The 20,188-nt window shown below is 34.1% G+C and overlaps 1 protein-coding gene and 1 long non-coding RNA gene across 3 annotated transcripts in view; one reads left to right on the top strand and one right to left on the bottom strand.

Annotated features, from left to right (window-relative positions):
* The window catches only part of LOC119069777 (acetylcholine receptor subunit alpha-like 1), a 125,150-nt gene that overhangs the window by 18,574 nt on the left and 86,388 nt on the right, over positions 1-20,188 (top strand). Inside the window, exon 2 of one of the 2 annotated variants that reach the window (XM_037174034.1) lies at positions 3,840-4,266. The gene's annotated coding sequence lies outside the window, so the exon portion shown is untranslated. Of the gene's footprint in view, positions 1-3,599; positions 4,267-20,188 lie in introns of both variants that reach the window. The other variant, XM_037173956.1, reaches the window with a different exon arrangement.
* The window catches only part of LOC119075578, a 34,566-nt gene that overhangs the window by 4,306 nt on the left and 10,072 nt on the right, over positions 1-20,188 (bottom strand). The window contains exon 2 of the long non-coding RNA XR_005087425.1: positions 858-941. This is a non-coding gene — a long non-coding RNA (uncharacterized LOC119075578). The remainder of the gene's footprint in view (positions 1-857; positions 942-20,188) is intronic.

Below are 20,188 nucleotides of genomic sequence, written 5' to 3'. Positions count from 1 at the left end.
CGACGAAAGAAAAAAAAAACGGAAAACAAGCAAAGCTACAAATTTTTCAAATAAATTATGCTAACAACGACAGCCCGAACCCATTCACTTTTCACCTGTTGTATTGAATACGATGCAAAGTCTGGGTAAGTATCAGATACCATATACATCCTGAACGAATAAGACAAAGTAAAGATTGGTGTGCTCAATTTGTTTGACATGGGAAATTCACTTAAATAGACCGAAACATTGGCATTTGACATTTTATATCTTCCATAGATTTGTTTAGCATAAAAGTGAAATTTGCTCTGCAACTTTTTATATTGTTGATGTCAGCATCCATAGATAGATATGGAGGGGTATGGTGTGTACACCATGTGCGAATGTGTGTTTGCTTATTTTGATATAAATTTCATGGATCGTTACACATCGTTGTATGAATTATTCAAATTTATTTTAACTTTTTAAGTTCACATTTTCCGAGTTTGTTCGTTCTCGTGTTTTTGTGTGCATCACTGCTTTATCCTCGGCTGTATTTACCGTTTTATGTGTAAAGAGAATTATTTACTTATTACACAAACAGCGACTCATTCATACATATACATATATATACGATTGCGATGAGGAAAAAAAAACTGAACTTGCAAATGGTGGAACAAACAGCGTGTGATGTTACATAATAACGTTTTTGTACAACAGAGTGGAGCAGGCTAAAAATAGAAGAATTGAATTCGTAATTATCTTTGGGTAGTTCATCGTGTTTTTCTGGATCCGCTGATGGAGAACAGTGGTACGCTGTGCCTCCCACAACGATACTAGTAGTAAATTGTCGTCTAAAAAATCAATACCAGTCGTAAAAATTGTCCGACAAATGGAACGTGGAGATCATTCATAAATTACGTAACGCTTTTTCAGTGCTGCCATCAAAATTTAATCTTAAATAAGCTCCAGAAATACGCAGCCTGTGAAGTGAGAAATAAGCTTCCTGCGAAGTTAAAACTATGTTCTACCCGTTAATATACTTCGCAGAGGGCGTATTGCTTGAGTTATTTAGGACCTTATTTTGATGACAGCACTGAAAAGTTAAAACAATTTCTTTGTTAAATTTTAGACCTAGGCTGATTTGTGAATACTGGACGGTTTACGACGAGGTAAAACGAGGGACTTGTCCAATATTGTGCCTAAGATCTCAGACTTAATTCAATTACGAATTCAGGGCGTTTTTTATCGACTGATAAACCAAATTATTGTCGTAAGTAAATAAACCCGCTTAAACCGTTTAACTCTTGCCGAATTGAGAGATATCCAACGCCTGTTTTGATTCCTTCAATCTCCAAATATTTTCTTTGTTAATGATAGTAGCAGTGCTATGTTATGAGGCATAGTTTCTGTGATGGGACATTGTTTGTTCAAACATTTTCCCCCGATTTTTCCACTTCATTTGTTGTTGTGAAGAAACTTTCAACTCACCGTTGAAACTTTTATAAATTGGCGATATGCGCCATAGCTTCTAGAGTACTTCAAATTTATCGTTGACGAACATAGGGTATAACTCAATGGATACAAACGACACATAGAAAACAATGACATTCTTAGAGGGCGCGTAAATCGTCAAATTGTCAAATTGGCCTGTCATAAACAAATCGTATTGATGACTTTTTTTTAACGTTACACTATATTTGCACCCACATATATGTCATCCTTTTTTAGCAGGGATTATTTTTGGGAAAACATTTTCGCACATTTTCCTAGATTTTCCCGAATTTTTTCAATAGTCATTTACACGACGAGTGAAGAAATGTTGAAAAGTCCAGTTTTTGTGTGACTTTTGTGAGGCGCAGGGGCTATTAAGTTGAATTAATTTGCCGAAACTCGCCAAAATTCGCCGAAATTCTCACAAATTAAAAAAATTCAAATTTTGAAAATTTTCTTCCAAATTTATGTTTTTTGAAATATTTTGCTAGTTTTGTGATATAGCATAACAAAAATATGCAAGAATCTACTAAATTCACAAATATATGTAAAATTCACAAAATTAGGACATTTTTCATCGTTTTTCCAAAAAAAAGCCATCATGGCTTCCCGGTTAAAAATAGATTTCTGGAATGTCTTGGCCAAAAATATGTAACTAAGTTCTAAGATTCTTTGAAATTTCTTAAAATCATGTATAAATTCACAAAAAATCGCCAAAATTCGTCAAAATTCGCCAAAATTCGTCAAAATTCGCCAAAATTCGTCAAATTCTCCAAATTCGCCAAAATTTGCTGAAAATTCAACTAAATAGCCCCTGGTGAGGCGAGACCGAAAGTTCATGAAATTCGTTGAAAAGAACGATTTTCTACCTCAAAGCATATAAAAATAAAATGTTAAATTGTTGGGCTGGTTTGCGTCTTAGCCAAATGTATTTAACGTTGTATTGGATATAGATAGTATTGCTTGGTTGAGTTTCTACTATCCAAGCAATACAACGTAAATCACATGATATTAGATTAATTGGAAGCCCTGAAAGTTATTCATTACGTGAGGTAAACATTTTGTGATAAAGCAAACTCTCAAGTTTGTGTTTGAGTAACCAGCTTCGATAACTGTCTTTGCGACTGACAATATGGGGCGACCTGGAAAATCATAAGTGCGCCCTTTGCAATTTTATTAAATTTGCCACATTACCGCCTTTTGATAGTGTTTTCTGCTCATTTTCTTCACTTCGAAGGATTTTTTACATTTCATAGTAGCGCCTTTTGGTAGCCAGTACGGAGTATCACAAAATTGCTTCCGAATTAATGAATTACGTAGCAGCAGCCAAATTATTCGGTTTTACTGCCACTCGCGAAAAATGAACCGAAAATATTCACTATTTGACACCTCGTACGTAGCAGTTACGAGTTCGAAAACCTATTGGCAATTTTTCGTCTTCATTGTAAATCATTAATAAAATAGTTTCTAGGACGTCAGGATCCGGAGCTTTCCCAATTTTAAGTTAAATTGGAAATGCATTGTTGAGATGCAATGATGTTACATAGTTTTACCTCGATCGCACCAATGCATTTCCCATTTAACTTAAAATCGTAATAGCTCCGTATCCTGACGTCCTAGAAACTATTTTATTAGTGATTTACACTCAGGACGAAAACCTGCCCATAGGTTTTCGAACCCGCAACTGCTACGTACGTGGTATACATACACCATATGTGAAGTAGTGAATCGATCATTTTCACAGGCGGTAAATTGCTATGTATAACTTTCGCATGGGTCGGGTAGAAATAGTAGATTACGTACTTGTTTGGAAATTTTTATTTTGCCAAGTGTAACATTTGCAGCTCGAGGCGAAAGCGAGGGATACAACCCCACAAGGCAGAATACAAAGTTACAAACAATTACTTAAGTTAATTTACTCACTGAGCCCACGGGAAATGAGTTTTCGCCTTTTGTCGATGAAGTAATGACGCATTTCCCGGGTGTCTAGAGAGTAAAAATTTTAAAATAAATCGAAAATTATGGAAAATTCGGGAAAAGTTGGAAAAAATGGTAACATGAGTTTTCCCAAAAATGATAGTCTCTGTTTTTAATCAGACAAAACATTATAACCTAATTAACAGTTTGTTTTTATACTTTTATTTCAGATATATGATTCTCGACTCTAAAAACAACCAACATTCAGTGACAATATAATCGTTAAACAACATTGAAACACTACTTATTATATGATACAAAACTTTATCATCGCAAATATATATTCGTATATGTACTTAGAACACGTATACTCAATCAAACAATACAAAAAATATTTGAAAAGGAAAAATTTCATTAAAAAAAAAACTACAAAACTAAAAGACAACTATAATTACAACTATTTCATTCAGGGTTGCCGCACTATACTGACAAATGTTATGTGCTGTACCACATTCAATACAGAGCCTTACATCGGCTCACAAAAATAGTTAACAGAAACTGCAACTTTGTCGCATTGTGTCGAAGTGAAAAAAGTTCAAATAAGTGCAAGTTTTCCTAAATAAATTTCGTTCGGAAAAATATGTTTTAGTGGAAAAATCAACACACAGCGTCAAAAATCATTTGTAATAACGACGAGGGCAAGAGAATTGTTAAAAGTTTATTGTTGAGACGTTATATATTCAATCGCAGCAGTGTGTTCGTATAAATTCATCACACCTTAATATACATAGTTTCGTAGTTTCATTGAAAGTGAATCACTTCTTTGCAATAAAAGAAGGTTTAAAAAGGGGCGGTAGGCTGCCATTTGCAGGCGATGCACCGACGTGTGGATCGACCGTAAGTACAAGAAAAAGTTTCTCTTCTCTGTTAATATAGAAAAGAAGTTAAAAAGAAAAATATTTTCACATTTCTTTGCTTTTGAGTTTTTAAGTTCGTTTTAGAATTTTATTTTATTTTTCCTTTCAATCCTACAAAGGCGAGGAATTATTAAATTTTTAGTATTATATAATTGAATTATAAAAGAAAAGAATAAACTCTGTCAAGGTATAATGGCAACTTCAAAGAGCAAAGGACAAACCGTTTTATTTTCGCTTTCAGAAACCTTTTGAAATCGTAACCGAATGTAAATGCACTGAATAATTGGGGTCCAATGACTCAATACCATTGTTGAATTCTTAACAAAAGAATTTTTAATTTTTTTTGTTTAATTTTTGAAACCATGAACGTGGAGCGGATGGTCGCGGTTTTCGTTTGCTCTGTAAAAATTTAAATTCTTTTTGAATGTACCTGATTATCTGATTGTCTTGCCCTAAATTGTGCCGGGATTTTGCCGATTGTCCATTTATGGTGTATGTTTGAGTGAGGTGTTTGCACAAGTGCAAAAGTTAGGTTATTTCTTTCTTATGAGCATGAATCCAATTCACGCCGTAAGTGCACTTAAAATTCAAAATTAATAGTAAGAAGGAACAGACTAACGCTGGTCAACACCAAAAGTGTTCACGAAATATATCTGGTTCGCATGATTAAGTGTTAGGTCAGTCGAATTTTCACTTTGATCTTTTTTTGTATTATTCTTTGTTATTCAGAATCGAGTTCAGAATGACCTAGAGAATTTTTTACAAACCTATATTTAGGAATTTAAGGTCCGAAAATTTCAAAAAACTGTAAAACAACTCTGACAAAATATATCGGAATTTTTTGGAGTTAAAATTCCCAAAAATTAACACTGTAATCCCTGCCCCTTCTATCAGTCGAACCTCCAAGTTCTTCACAAGAAGCATAGCACTGCTTCTAGCACAAACACTGATATGGTTTTATCTATTAAAATTGCTGCATTGGCGCCTATCTCACATAATTTTGCATATTTAGAGTAAGATTTCCTGTCCAAAAATTTAAAAGATTTTATTGATTTCACGCGACAACAAAGCTCAGCCTATCTGAATTACTCACCTTCGTCCATTTATTACTGGATTGTAGTGATCTCAATTCCTGGTTTAAACATATTATATGATGGAAATGTATTGGAAATAATTTATTTTTCTTCCTGTAGTACCAAAACCGTCACATTCACTCACCAAATTTAGTACCGAAAGAGCAACATTCTCCCCTACTATTTTCTCTCAATTTTCATTCCCGCTTATGTCATTTTCGATCCTATCTTTATTCTTTCCCAAATGTGTCAAGTTGTTGTATGTACGCGAATGTAATGTTTTTAGTGTTTTGTGACAATGCATTCATAAGGATTGCTTTCAGCATTCATACGGACTGCTTTCGGCATTCATTCGGATGTCTTTCAGCATTCCTACAGATTGCTTATTTTTCGACATTTGTGAGAATACATGCACACGGAACGGACTTCTTTAGGCATTCATACGGATTACTTTCGGCATTAATATGGAATGCTTTTGCACCGGTATGTTGTTCAGTTTTGTTGTTATGTTTTGTTCGGAATGTGACTTTGGTACTCCAGGAAGAAAAATAGTATACAAACCACGGATCAAAAAGGTGTGTTTTAGACCACGGTGGTGAAAACGTCCTTAGTCTCCGCTCCGCTTCGCGTCGCTCCATCCCTGGACGTTTTCACCACCTGGGTCTAAAACACACCTTTTTGATCCTTGGTATGTAACATACTATTTTAAAGAAATTCAGTTGAAGTCGTGCTATGATATCCAAACTCAGAAAAGAGAAACTTCCCTTTCCGAAAAAGTTATCAGAAATTGTGTAATCGGATTAAAGGTTTAACACGAGAGTGTCTCGTCAAATTTTGGGGAAAAAATTCTGCGACATTTCTCAAATTACGGGGTATGTAAGTCTTACAAAAAATTCAGAATTTCTTAATTTGTGCCAATATTTTCCACTTACCATAAATCCTTATACGGCACATGATCTCATAATGTTATATTGGGAATATGGGAGAATGGTATTATTACTCTTCTTTCAATCATACGACTACCGCTCCAAGAAGCCACTCCAAAAGTATTGTAGATTAATATTTCCGTATTACTACTAAGCCATTTATTACTTTGAAAGAGGGTTTATCATGGACGGAATGGTAGCGGAATCCGTGGTGCTCGCCCCTTCTGTAAGAAAAAAGCAAACGAAGAATACTTTTAGGTGCGTCACTATGTATAATAGCCGAACTTTTTTATTTATACAATTTGATCTACATCGCCACAAAACCTATTTCATCATACTTTCGCTTCAAGTACGAACAAAACGAGCTATCACTCGATAGAGTGGTACATACATCGTTTTGAAAGTGATCACTTTTCATACTAAATACACCAAATTAATTTTTTCCAAATAATCAACACCCTTCAACTTACTCTGTATATTTCTAATCTATCGACGGGCTAGCTCAGGAACCTCAGGGTAGGCTTAAAAATGAAAATGTAATATGCCACTACTCCAGGAAAAAACTGTATTTTGTTTTATTGGCCTTGAAGTGCCAATGTACAGGGTTTTTTAAGGGTTTGGAACGGTTTTTCTATAATATTTCTGGATGTATGGATACTCTTACGTTGTATTATAGCTTAAATGAAAGGTCTCGACGAGAAAAAACTACACAAATCGACCAAGTGGTAGGGGAGAACGAGACCTTGGAATAGGTGAAACTCTGGCTCCTCGCATGAAGAACGACTGGTGTGAGTTTTCCATGTTATGGCATGTGATTTTTTTATCCAAGCATTTTTGAAATTTACTTTTGACAAATTTTCGAATTTTGTCAAATTTCGTCAAATTTTTGATTTTCGTCAAATTTTCAAATTTTCGATTTTCGTCAAAGTTTTTATTTTCGTCAAATTTCTTCCAAATTTCGCCGAATTTTCGACCTCAAACGAGTATCAACAAAAACCTTGAAATATAAAAGTGTGGCGCTAGCTTTGTGTAACTTCTAAAATGAATGATATCGCTTTCAGCTCTACGCATAAATAGTTGACTTCATGAAGAAAATCATGTTAAAAAAAATAGTGACACACTGGTAGCAGATTATTTAGCTCTCGTTCTCTTTCATATTTTTCATATTTGTTGTTGACCAGATCAGAGGAAAAATAATATATCTATGAAGTCAATGAAGTCAACTATTTGCAGATGTACGCAAATAAGCGACACCTCCAGCGATATCATTCATTTTATAAGTTACACAAGGCTAGCGCCACACTTTTCTCTTTAGAGGTTTTTGTTGGGATTTTTATATATATGTACCATAACAACCTCTTGGCTCAAAAGCATTTTTTTTACCACAAAAAAAACTTTTTATTTTACATGGATTGGTTGACGAGAAGAAAAGTTCTTAAGTATGTCCTTCCATCCCCTTTTTTTCTCCAGAATTCCGTTATATTTTTAGCATTTTTCTCGTTATAAACGAAATAAGATTTTATTATGTCCTGCTGTCCGCCATATGTCTAAAACATATTATACATTTCCACATGCCATTGCCAGTGAATGGTTTAAATAAAAATGTTATACCTGTACCGTGTTCCTGCCTTTGAACCAGAAATTGCTTGGATTATAATCGCTTTGTCGGAAATCGGTTTTCGGTGATTCGTTTGAATGAGCTTTTTCGGTTTCGACGGAAAATGCTATTACCATCTTCGTTCGAAATTCTCCGATCCGTCACGTTTTTTTTTCCTTTTGTCATTGTCAAGTGAAATTCTTGAACGATGGAATTTTAAATTGAAATGAAATAACCGCAGAACGTAGTAATTCAGTAGGATGTTAGTTCAGTTGGAGCTATTTTAGCCAATCGATTTGGAGTTTAATTGTCAGCAAATCGATGAGGTTAATTTCATATTCTAACATCTAACAACATCTGTGGTGTTTCGTGTAACAATGATGATTCTGATACGCCCGAAACTTGAGTTCCGTATTTTTTGTGATCCAATTAGGCTGAGTGTTTGCATTGCCTTCAGTCTTTATAATGTTTTGCGTAACTGCACATTTGCATTACGTTCAGTGTTTGTATACTTTGACCACGTCTGCTTGTATCTGAACAATTGAGGTACTACACGTAGGGTCAAAGCCAAAAGAAAGTTCAATGAATTGGTACAAATCGAGCGAATTCTAATTAAGAACTCTTGAACATTGGCCTTGCTTGCCGAAGAAATAATAATGTTGCAAGATGCCGGTATTCTACTCGTTCTAGCTTCGTTTGTACTAAATACATGATAGATGGGGCTGGGTATTATTTAGTAGAACAAAAGATCATCTTCAAGGTACGGTACTTTCACACGTAACCTCACTTAAGTTTCGTTAAATTTTTCATTCATTTATTCATTTGTATGAGATTTTTTTAAACTTGGATGGCATTTCTTATCGTGGATGACATTTAAAACGGCCTTGAAGTTGATCTATAGTTACCAATTCGATAGAAGACAGTTGAGGCAAGGTAAATTATAAATTGATGCAACGTCCTACTATAGATTCAACTGTGATTCATAATTGCATTCCACAGAATCGAATAAATAAAATTGAAGGAAAACGTCGACATGTCTTTCTCGTAATTATTATTTAACACTAAGCCAACCAATGAACCAAATAAAGTACCACGGCAGCACTGCAGCAGCAAGTTTTTAATTTGAGCTTAAGGAAAAGTTTCAGAAATAATTCACACAACAGAGTAAATAAGGAAAATGAAAACAAGTTGTGTGCTTGCTGTCGACTAGTGTAGACATACGGTGTTTGCACGATTGCAATCAAAAGTAAATCTTAAACTATGGTTGCAAGAGCCACCGTTTGTTTTCTTAACTACGGGGAAAAAAACAAGAAAAGAAATTCCTTTGTGCATCGTCCTCAATATTTGTATTTTATACTTAAAAACAAAGCGAAAAATGGAATCTCTTAAATTACTTTATTTTTCCCGGAGAAACATTTTCCGAGCAAACATAAGTGTTGAATATCAACACCATATACAAAAAAGAAGAAAAAAAACTTGAATCTGAAAAGCAAAGTCGTCCATTTCGCCTACAATATGGAACATTGTGTATACGATTCATACACATATTATATACAACTATTGCCGTGCTGGTGGAATCAGCTAGAGAAATACGAAACTACTTTTTATTGCCACTTAAATAAAACCGATTCAAACACACGATATATCGTTTGTCATTGACAACTGTTTTTCGATATATAACTTTTTAAAGGAAAAATCTCAATAAAACTTTTCTGAAATATTCTTCAACTACTGTGCCGATTTAATGACGCTCAATATGTGGATCTGGGACACAAAATGGTAGTGCTTTCTCAAAGGATGAATTCAGTTTGAAGCAAAATAAAGAACCGAAACAGAAAACTTAAAATATGAGAGTGGGTTTTTCGATAATGCGAATTTTTATAACTCCAATCAAATTTTCTTTTTTATTTCTTTTTGTATCGGGAATTCTTTTTATAAATAATTTATGTTAAATATGGAAAGTCAGAGTATTTCCGGGAATAATTTATCATTGCGACGGTCGTCGGATAGAATAATAGAGTTACGTCATAGGGTAGGTCATATTTTACAGGTCATTTCATTCCGAAGTTCAAACCGGATCAATTGGTTATTTGCTTAGAGATAGAATTTCGGTAAAACGGTTTCGGTAATACCAGAATACTGGTTTTACTACTTCGAGTACCGGTTCTTTTTTAACGAAATACGAAAAATTGTCGAAAACTATGTTACTTTTCTCATCTGTCAAAAAGCTTTACTCTTGATTTACATTGCAATGTAAAGTTAACGAAATTTTCTTTACTTAACGAAGGATGTAAAGCGGCGTTTCCCTCCCTATGGAAGTGTCTATACTTGTGTCTTTTAATAAGTGATTTTGTGTCTACTCAATGAGCTGCTGAAATTGTCTAGTTTTCTGTTACTCTACGAGAAGAAAAGTCGATGTAGCTCAGCCTTGAAGCCTTCGGACACTTTTACTCTTCTGATACAAAATATCAAATTACTTCTCCTAGTACTACTTGTTCTCAGCTTTTTTCGTATTTGTCATAAATAGTATTTTGTTACGAGTGATGGAAAGTGGAATGCTCCTTCTTTCAAGGAACAACAATTTGATGAAAAATGGGTAATACAGTGTCCTGTATTACCAAAATCGGTGTCGCCAAAGCCTTACGGTTTTTGCTTCCCCACTTTTCCCGACTACAAAATTGTTGCAATAATTTTAACTTCAACGTCAGATTAAAGCAACAAATTGTAATACGAAGCAACATTAAATTAATCTGCACGTGTAATTTGAAATAAAATTCAGAACAGCAAAAGTTTTTGACATCAGTTCAAAAATACTCACACGAATTCACACGAAATTTCTGCATCCGTTTGGTTTTTCAATTGCTCAATTTATTTTATCGTTGTACCAATGGACACAATGTATCATGGACATACCCACAGATTTCGTCATCAATGTTACGCATTTACTTCCGACCTGTTGTTCCCTAATAAGGCCAATGTGCAACGTGAAAAAATACCTGAACGGATATTTGCGATATATAATTGCAGTTTTGGAAAATGCTTGAATTTTAGGGACTATTTTTTGGGAAACGTTTTCCCTTGATTTCTTGAATCCTAGTAGATGTGCACATATTACCGTCAACAAGACGTGACGGTTCTAATAAGTTTGGGTAAATTTTGACTCTTTTTACGTGACGGAAGTTGGTCGAGAATTCCGTAAAATAGCGTGAATTCATTTGTGAACGGCCCCCTACATTTTCCTTAAGGTTAAAAAATCGGTTGGAATAATGTTACAAAATTAAGGGAAAGGGTTTCCGAAAAACAGTCCCTGTTGAATTTTTAAATTTAAAAGGCACTAAAGAGCCTCTTTCATTTGCAGGCACACTATGCACTTAATAAATTGTAGTAGAAATACTGTGATGTCAAAAAGTCGTCGAACACGCAGAGAACACACAACAGGGAGCCTTCAGATTGCACTCTACTTTAAGTGAAAACAAAGAAAAATTATTCGTTGTGTAAAAACCTCGTTTCACACAAATTGGACAGCATAAAATTTCTTATCTAAAATGACCGTTGTCGCCACCATTTCTCTAAGAAAAACGTAAACTCACTGACTGTCGCTTCAATGCTAGAAATTCATCTACTTTCAAAATGTACTGAACCATATTTTCTCCACTCAAAGGCCAAGAGAAAATGACGTTTGGTTGACCATTGACACTTTGTTTTTTGAATTGACATTTTCATTTCATGGATGGAGAAAAACGTTCAACGCCACGCACACATGAAAAATGTTGTCTACAACTCGAGGAAAATAGAAACATCGCTCATGTTGCAATTTCCAATTTTCCCCCATCAAACAAATAATTTTAGATTATTGAATTTGTTCATGTATTGTCCGTTGACTAGTGGATCGCCACCGGTGTCGAGTAGGTTTTGAGTTTTGTTTTTTACAAGCTCCCACACGTTGTTGACAAATTAAAGTCTCTCCAACTGTAAGGTTACACAAATTGCGTTGCGAAAAGGACTTTACCTAGCACAAATTAGAGACCTTGGACATATACTTGACATTGCAATGTGTGCAACATATACTCTATGTCTTAGAGAAAATAAATAATCAACCCCACCGAAATCCCCATGCTGCCATCTACATAAAAAACACATACCGAACGAACAAACCTTAATCTATTCTACAACAGCGCTTCTAAATACCGTAGCCTTGGATTTCTAATTCAATAGTGTGTAAATCGAGACTTCTCATTCAATAAGGGAGGGACTAATCGATTCTTTTCGCGATTTGTTGTCAAATATCAGCAGAAATACGAAAAATAAGAAAGTCGTACATCGGGCATTCTCATAATATTGTCATATTTAAAAGATTTTACAAAAAGAAAATCGATGAAAATAGCACTTCCCACTCAATTTCACACCCAAATCACATCCACCTTGAACTTAGTCGAATATGGTTTAACGAAGAGAATCATCGTTAAAGTCGTTAATCGTAACATGAGTACTGTTTTTGAAACGTCAAATCACCAAAGCAAAAATTTAGTGTCGGTTGTGAAAAATGTAATAATTTCGGTGATTTCGATGTGATTTAAATCAGATTTTGTGCGGAAATGTGCTTTTTGTGTTTTTTTAACATTACAATCAACGGTTTACTTTAAATATTCATCAAAGCAAACGAATTTATGAAAAATTTATGGTGACCAATCATGTAAACAAAAACAATATTGTTGTTTGGTGTGATGTGAGGTTCAAAAGGGATGACCCAGTAGAAATAAAATGTCGGCGGTAATCTTAAAAATACGTTTTAGCGGAAACGCTTTAGTTTAAATGTGTGTACGTTTCCGGTGAAATAAATTAGTTCGAAAGTATACACTATTGAGGAGCTTTACGATAACACCTTTACTTTAGTTAGAGGGGTGTCACATCCCTTATTGCCAGTTGTGGGTTCGAAATGCACCAGCAACACATGTGATTTTATTCATCAGAACAGATCGATCAAATTGAAAGATTGGGTTATGTAGAGTATCTCAGAGCCAACATTTGTGGAAGGGGTGCCCAAAAATTCCGATCCCAATCTTTCAATTTGAGATTACCCAAAGGTATAACTATTCCCATACATTGTGGACGTTAACACCCACACTAAATAACAACATTTAATCGAATCGGTTCATTTGGTTTGCATTTTTTAGTACCGATAACAACGTATAACATGTAAGTGTCGTTTAGACATATAACTCAGTCAGGGTGACAGTGTTGTGTCGTTTTTTATTATTTGTCGGCTCGCTTCGCTCGTAATGAAAACATGTGACTAGTGGTACAAAAATGGCAACAGGGTGCTCAATATACTAATTTTTTTTTGTATCAACGATGAGTTGGGTCGGTGTATTATGCATATATTAAATACAAAAGTCACCTATTATGTTTCTCCCAAACAAAAACAAGAAACTTTGTTAAGGTATATTTCCTTCTGCTTATGCTTGCATTTTTTCCATGAACTTTTACGCTGGATGAAAACTTTTTTCTTCCTTTTTCCATTATAATGAGCGTCGAGGTACAACAAAACAAATAATCAAACAAAAACTTTGCTTTTTACATAAATATTTTATCATAACGCAAATAACCGAATAAAAACTGAAAATTCTTACATGTTCCCAGCAAAATACGGTATAAGTTAACTTCACTATGATGGTATTAACAGTAGCATTGGAGATGCTAAAAATAAAGGACGGTAAAGGATAAATATACACAGAAAATTCTTTTTTATGGAAATGTGTTGTATACGCGGTCTACATAGACAGATGTATGTATACACACAATATGTGTGTCAGCCTTTAGGGGACATCATAACCATTTTTCTTTTTCTGATGCCGTTTCTGTCCTAGGAAAATATTTCACTTTTTATCCCATAAAACTTTTCGTGGAATATTTTTTTGGGCATATCGACGTAATCGGCTTAAACGCAAAAATATTATGACATTTTATTGAATATAAATTTGTTGTTGGTTGTCGTAATCACGGGTTTCTTTTTTCGTCGTAACATAATTCCCACAGACGATAGGGTGAAGCGATAGGATTTGACTGACTCGAATCTTTCGAGTTTTCATCGATTTTGGTCAAATAACAACATTTCGATAAGTCTCAGGCACGGTACATGCATTTTTGATATGGAAGCTGAGCGTACTACCAGAGCCTTTATTTATTCATTCGTTCGTTCAAAGATTTTTCGTTTGGTTGTGAAGACCATGTCTCGTCACTATATTGATCGAGTTAATGCCACTTTTCCATCATTTATAAATATATGAATTGCAAACAGTAAACAGGATTCGAATACTGAAAATGTATTTCTTTCCACAAGCGATTTTCGTATCATTGGAATTCATGGTTTATTGACAAAATGGAATCAAGTGTGTTAGGTTTCCCTTTTTTATATTCAGTCGACAGCTTTTCCTTTTTGCACAATTTGCTCAGATCCCTTCTGCGTCCTTTACGTCTTTTAATGTTGACTGTAAAAGCTATATTCGAATTCAGATCATTCGCTAACTTCATTGTTTTTAATCCTTCCGGCAAAATATATTTAAGTTTATTATGAGGTAGTATGAGTTTATGACTGTGGTTTCAAAGATAACGCTGTGACTCTTTAATTTTTTTAAGGCTTAGTGTTATTTTGCTCATTTCTGTGCAGAACGCACACAATAGTTCGATGCTAATGACACTTTTTTGTCAAATGGTTGACTATGATTTACTTGTGTTTCACAAAAAAGTTGTGCCTATCACAAAACAGATGGCCCCGGTTTCTAAGCAATTTTGTGTTTTGAAAGAAGTGGAGAGATCAGACAAAATCACAAATCTATTTGCACAGAGAAACACAAAAAAAAAACACTTTTAGAGAGCGACGTCCGTTCTCTATGACTGTTAAGAGTTCTCATCCATTTAGTTTTTTAAACAACCAATTCATGGTGCCACCTAACGTTGAATAGGTGAAATCGTCAATATTTCCATGTAAATTTCAGATCAGCTGATAAAAATGGCTGCCGCCATTTTTTCTGTTCACTTCAGTTTCAATTGTTTTTATTCGTTTTGTGTGAACAACTAAATGAAATTAGCTAAAGTGAAACCATTAAAGCATCAGAATCAATAGCAGGAATCTGTCAAGTGTGCATTTGTATTATGAAAGTTTATGTGTGACGAGAAATATGTGCAATTTATGGAAAAATTCGGTTGAAAACGGGCATTTTAAAAGTTGAAAAAACAATAATCCGAATTACTTTTTCAAAAATCAGAAACCATTATTGCATCCAGAAACGTGTAAATTAAGTGTGTAAATAAACCATAAGCCTCCTTGTGTTGTACCCTAAGAGAAATCACTGCAACTTTCAGACCCTTTTTTTCGGTTTTGTGCTATGAAAAAGGGGTGATTCCTCTTAATCAAAAATCTTTACTTAGGGATTTGAAAATTTGGTTTTGGGTCGGTGTGAGTTGTCCTTTGAATACCTCAATTTTTTTTTTCGTCAAGTTGAAAACTATCGTAATTCAGAAGTGGTCATCCTCTTTCGAAGTAGAAACGATACCGCTCGAGGAGCTTCTGAATTCCCGATACTATGATAAGAGGAAGCATCATAGTTCCCTAGTTAGCACTAACGTACTTTGACATACATTGATTAATTTCTAACTGACGAAATTGCAGACTCATTCCAACGATGCCGGATCTCAAGATACCAAAAATTCATGCACTAGTTAATCCTTCTAACAAATAAAAGTCAGTTCTAGCTCTAACAGATGAACAACAAAAAATTGAGCATCTTGGGTACATCACTTTCATTGATATACTTTTCATGAATGAAAGAACAATAGGTGTCCTCATGTCCTACACATGTCCAGAGACTGATGCTCATTTTTTATTTCGTTTTCATAAAAAAAACAAATCAAAATATTTGTATGTCCCAATCGTATCAACTTGACGAAAGGTCAATACCGTATTTTCATACAAATTTTCGGTGACTAGAAGCGACTCTGTCATTTTTTGCTTTGCTGCAAATTATTTGCTAGACTTTCAGTCAAGTATACAACAAGTCGATGGAATTAAGTTCTCAACACTTTTCCACACGTGCGACAATTTTGACAGATAACCCATACATTTTCTGTCAAAATTTCATTTCACCGACTGGTCGTATACTTGGCTTTAGCTGGAGAGAAAATCACAAATTATCGTACTGATTGTACCAATGTTTATCTGAACAGTCTGAATACTGCCATTGACCCATGTAATACGAAATTTGTCTTATGATTTCCGTAAAAGTTCACAAAACGAGAAAATTGATGACCAATATCGTACTGCATTTACCAATACTCAATACCATAAAGATGAGAATTTCGTTTGAAAAAACAATTTCTTTTCTCCGGAGAACGAGAAAGTTCTTTCTTCTGTCATGTTTTTATTGATTAAATAAATCCATTCTCTATTTACAAAACAATAATTCACCATAAATCTTTGGTTTGAAAATATCGAAACTAAAGCAACATCGATTCCAAATTTATTGTTTATTGGCTATCAATACAACAAAAAAAAACTCCGTAATATGCTGGGTATAACGTTATGTGCATGACGTGTATTTGATTTTTCAATTCGAATGAAATATTTTAAATTTTCTCGATTTGTATCATAAAAAAAATTTATTTTGAAGGTTCGCTTCCTCATTGTGCAATCGAAATTTTATTTTCTTGTCTTGATTTTGGCATCAAAATTTCATTTCGACTCTTTGAAAAGAAACCGCGATTTATCTCTGGCATATGCATACAAATATTTATGCTTCGAGAAATAACAAATTTTTAGCTTTTTAATAATGCGAGTCAGTCAGTTCCGAGGGAATACTGTGGATTGGAAATTTTCTTTTGTATCGAACAAACAAAAAAAATTGAATTCATTTTCAGTTATAGAGTTTAATTCTATTGAAATTCCCTTTCAAGCCTGTATGAAGCTGATGTTCTCGATGAATATTTGTATGCTGTAAATGTGCTTTATTTACTCCACTGGCCAGTTGATTAATGCATCTGATCTCCAATATTGAAGGTTATTTCATTCACAACAAAATGAATAGAGATGCAGCTCTTGAAAATAAATTATAATAACCGACAATTTCAATCCAATTCTTGCTATTCATTTACAGGCAATATCGATGTTACTGGAAAAATTGGAACTGAATTCCAAATTTAATCTTTTGCATTTTGCAGCCTTGTGTTTTCATGACGACGTCATCATGCTCGCACATTAGTAGGCGAGCGAGACGCAAGTTCACTACTACAAAAATTGTAAATAAAATCGAAAAGTCAAAGTGTGACTGGGCGAGATATAGATCATTTTCATGACCTTGTAAACGTCAGACACGATCCCAACTGTCAGACATGTCGAAAAATATCGAATGAATTGAACGAACGATTTTCATATAAAAATCAGTAACTTGAACGCAGTTAACGTCAATTGATTGAGGTTAAGGACTACTTGACGAAAAATTAAGTGGGGTTACGTTGACAAGTACCGTATAATGAAAATGATCTATTTGAAACAAAAAATTTTTGTGATAATTTTCTTTGATAAAGTTTTTCAGTCCAGACGCACACTGCGTCACCAATAGCGATATCACATATTTTGAAAGTGAAAATGCGTCACTTTTACCGTTGTAGCGGTTTTTTTTATTGATATTTGCTTCTCTCATTTCAGTGGAATATTGTTGATTTTAGTGAAAATTGTAATTAATCGAACGACGGAAGCATTAATAATCAGGACTGGATTGGTTCGAAAAGCCGCTAGGGGCCTACATAGAGCTCTTTTCTAAAAAGCTCAAAAATTACAAATTTTTATATAAAAAATGCAATGGCCTCGGGAATCACCCGAATTCACAGTAAGCCCAGCCGGGATCTTGTTGTAAATCATAGAATTCATGCCTAGGTACACAAGAACACAAGTAACTTGTTAAGTCAGATTAATTGCATATTTTCAAACTAAATAGATTGAACTCTGCTTTAGCTACCCTTTCTTCACGTGCATCTTTTTACATTGAACTCACGTCGAACTTTGTGATTGTATTGAACAGAATTTGAAAATACATTCGACGAAGAAATTGTACGAGGATGAAGTGGTATTTACATTACGATTCGATGCAAATTGTATGAATCGAATCAGTTTAGTTAGAAAGATCAAACTTTTTAAAGTAAAAAAGTTTTGTCATGTTCAAACAAACCTCATACCGCTGTAGTTCATTAAAGTGTTATTTAACTAAAAGAACTTCATGCGAATGATGATTGGAAGTGACGAAGGCGAAAGCAACGTTAAGGATTTCGATTGCTCGGCAAATAAAGACTAAATAAACAAATAAATTGTGTGACAAAATTGTAATTTACATGCTACTGCTGCATGCGTCGAAAACCATACTTTTCATATTTCAGGCACTACTTTCGGCTACGCCTCGGATCAACAAAAGTCACACTAAAACTCTACTTTTCATCTTTTATCCTTATAGTCATGTAATAGTAAGTTGTATCCCTTAGCATGTAAATAACAAGGGACTTAAAGCTATAAAGTCCAGTTTTCCTGTGAATTCTGATCGGAGGCGACGCCGAGATCAACATACGTGACTGTTCACTTTTATTCCGAGTTTTGTAATGGATTTTACATGTTAAGGCAGTCAGAAAACTTTTACAAAAATTGAGTTTTTAATGTTTTTAATAACGAATTTGTTTTTGCATGAGAATCACAAACGTCTTCGGTCCATTGGTGGCTGCTGTAATATTTATATTATTTTATCATTTCAGTTGTCGACATAATTTTATTTAAAGGAACGTCCATTGATATTGACACTGAAATTACTCACAATGTTATCTCTGTGCTTCATCTCTTCCTATAAAAATGTTCCCCATATACAACATTGACTGTACGCATCATATGCTTACCTTTTCCCCATTTTTTGTGGAACTAGTTGACATCTTATTAGCTAAGATTGCATTATCTAAAAGCCTTACATCAACATAAATAATAAAAATTGTAACTTTTAACGAATGTCACAAGCTATTCATTACTTAGTCGCTCCAAATATATATTGAACATAACACATAACTTGATTATAAGAAAAACGAGAGAAGAAATGTTGGAACATATATACGGATGACGATGTGTATATATACAATATACCGCTGTTGTATAACTTTATATTGATAAAACGACTATCATTACAGTGACGAATGATGTTAAACTTAATTTATCATCTAATTCAATCAATTTCGAAAAACCCCGGTGAATATTCAGTGAAATTAACACTAGCACTCCGCCACCAATGATATAAAGTGTATATGGTGTGTGTACACATTTCATATATATATAAATTTACTAGACTTGAAATAACTCAAAAGTTGAGAAGAAGAATCATGATACAGCTAGGCTATAAATTATACGGCTCCTGCCTTCTAAGATAAATTGCTTACTGCTGAGATAAAGTTGCTAATTAGTTGCTTTTGTTTACGAGAGCTATGAGTGGAAAGCAGCACACTACAGAATATAATTTCGCTGGGAGAAAATTTAGTAATTTAATTTTTGTTATTTTTTAATTTTTAATGGCTAATAATGAGATGTATTATCAAGAACATAATATACGAAAGTCAACACCACCCAAGCGATGTTGAAAAGTGATTAAATATTTTATATTTGTTTAAATGGAAATTTTAATTTTCTATTTACCATGCTGTTGACTGTAAAGTCATTAAAATATGTAGTGTAATATGGCAAAGAAACTGTGGCACACACACACACACCCTGCACATTTTTCCGCTATCTATATTATAAAGCTTAACGTTTCTTTGAGAGTTTGTTTGTTTTCCTAGACCCAGAACAAACTTTAGAAGACATGCCGACTACTGGGTAAAAATTAAGAAGAACCAGCGAAATGTTTTTTTTTTGTCCGATGACGTAATTTGGAAGTTTTTGATGCGTCCAACGTCTTTGACAAGTGAAACGTTTTTGACAAGTGAAACGTTTTTGACAAGTGAAACGTTTTTGACAAGTAAAACGTTTTTGACAAGTGAAACGTTTTTAACGCGTAAAACATGTTTGATGCGTAAAACGTTTTTGAAGCGTGAAACGTTTTTGACGCGTTAAAAGTTTTTGACATGTGAATAGTTTTTGACGCTTGTAACGTTTTTGATGCTTGAAATGTTTTTGACTCGTTAAACGTTTTTGACTCGTAAAACGTTTTTGACGTGTGAATAGTTTTTGACGCTTGAAATGTTTTTGATGCGTAAACGTTTTTGACGTGTGGAAATTGTTGACGCTTGAAA

This window comes from Bradysia coprophila, chromosome II, assembly GCF_014529535.1.
Source record: "Bradysia coprophila strain Holo2 chromosome II, BU_Bcop_v1, whole genome shotgun sequence".
NCBI lineage: Eukaryota > Metazoa > Arthropoda > Insecta > Diptera > Sciaridae > Bradysia > Bradysia coprophila.
Note: the sequence above shows the minus strand (reverse complement) of the source record. Positions and strands in the feature narration are given on the sequence as shown.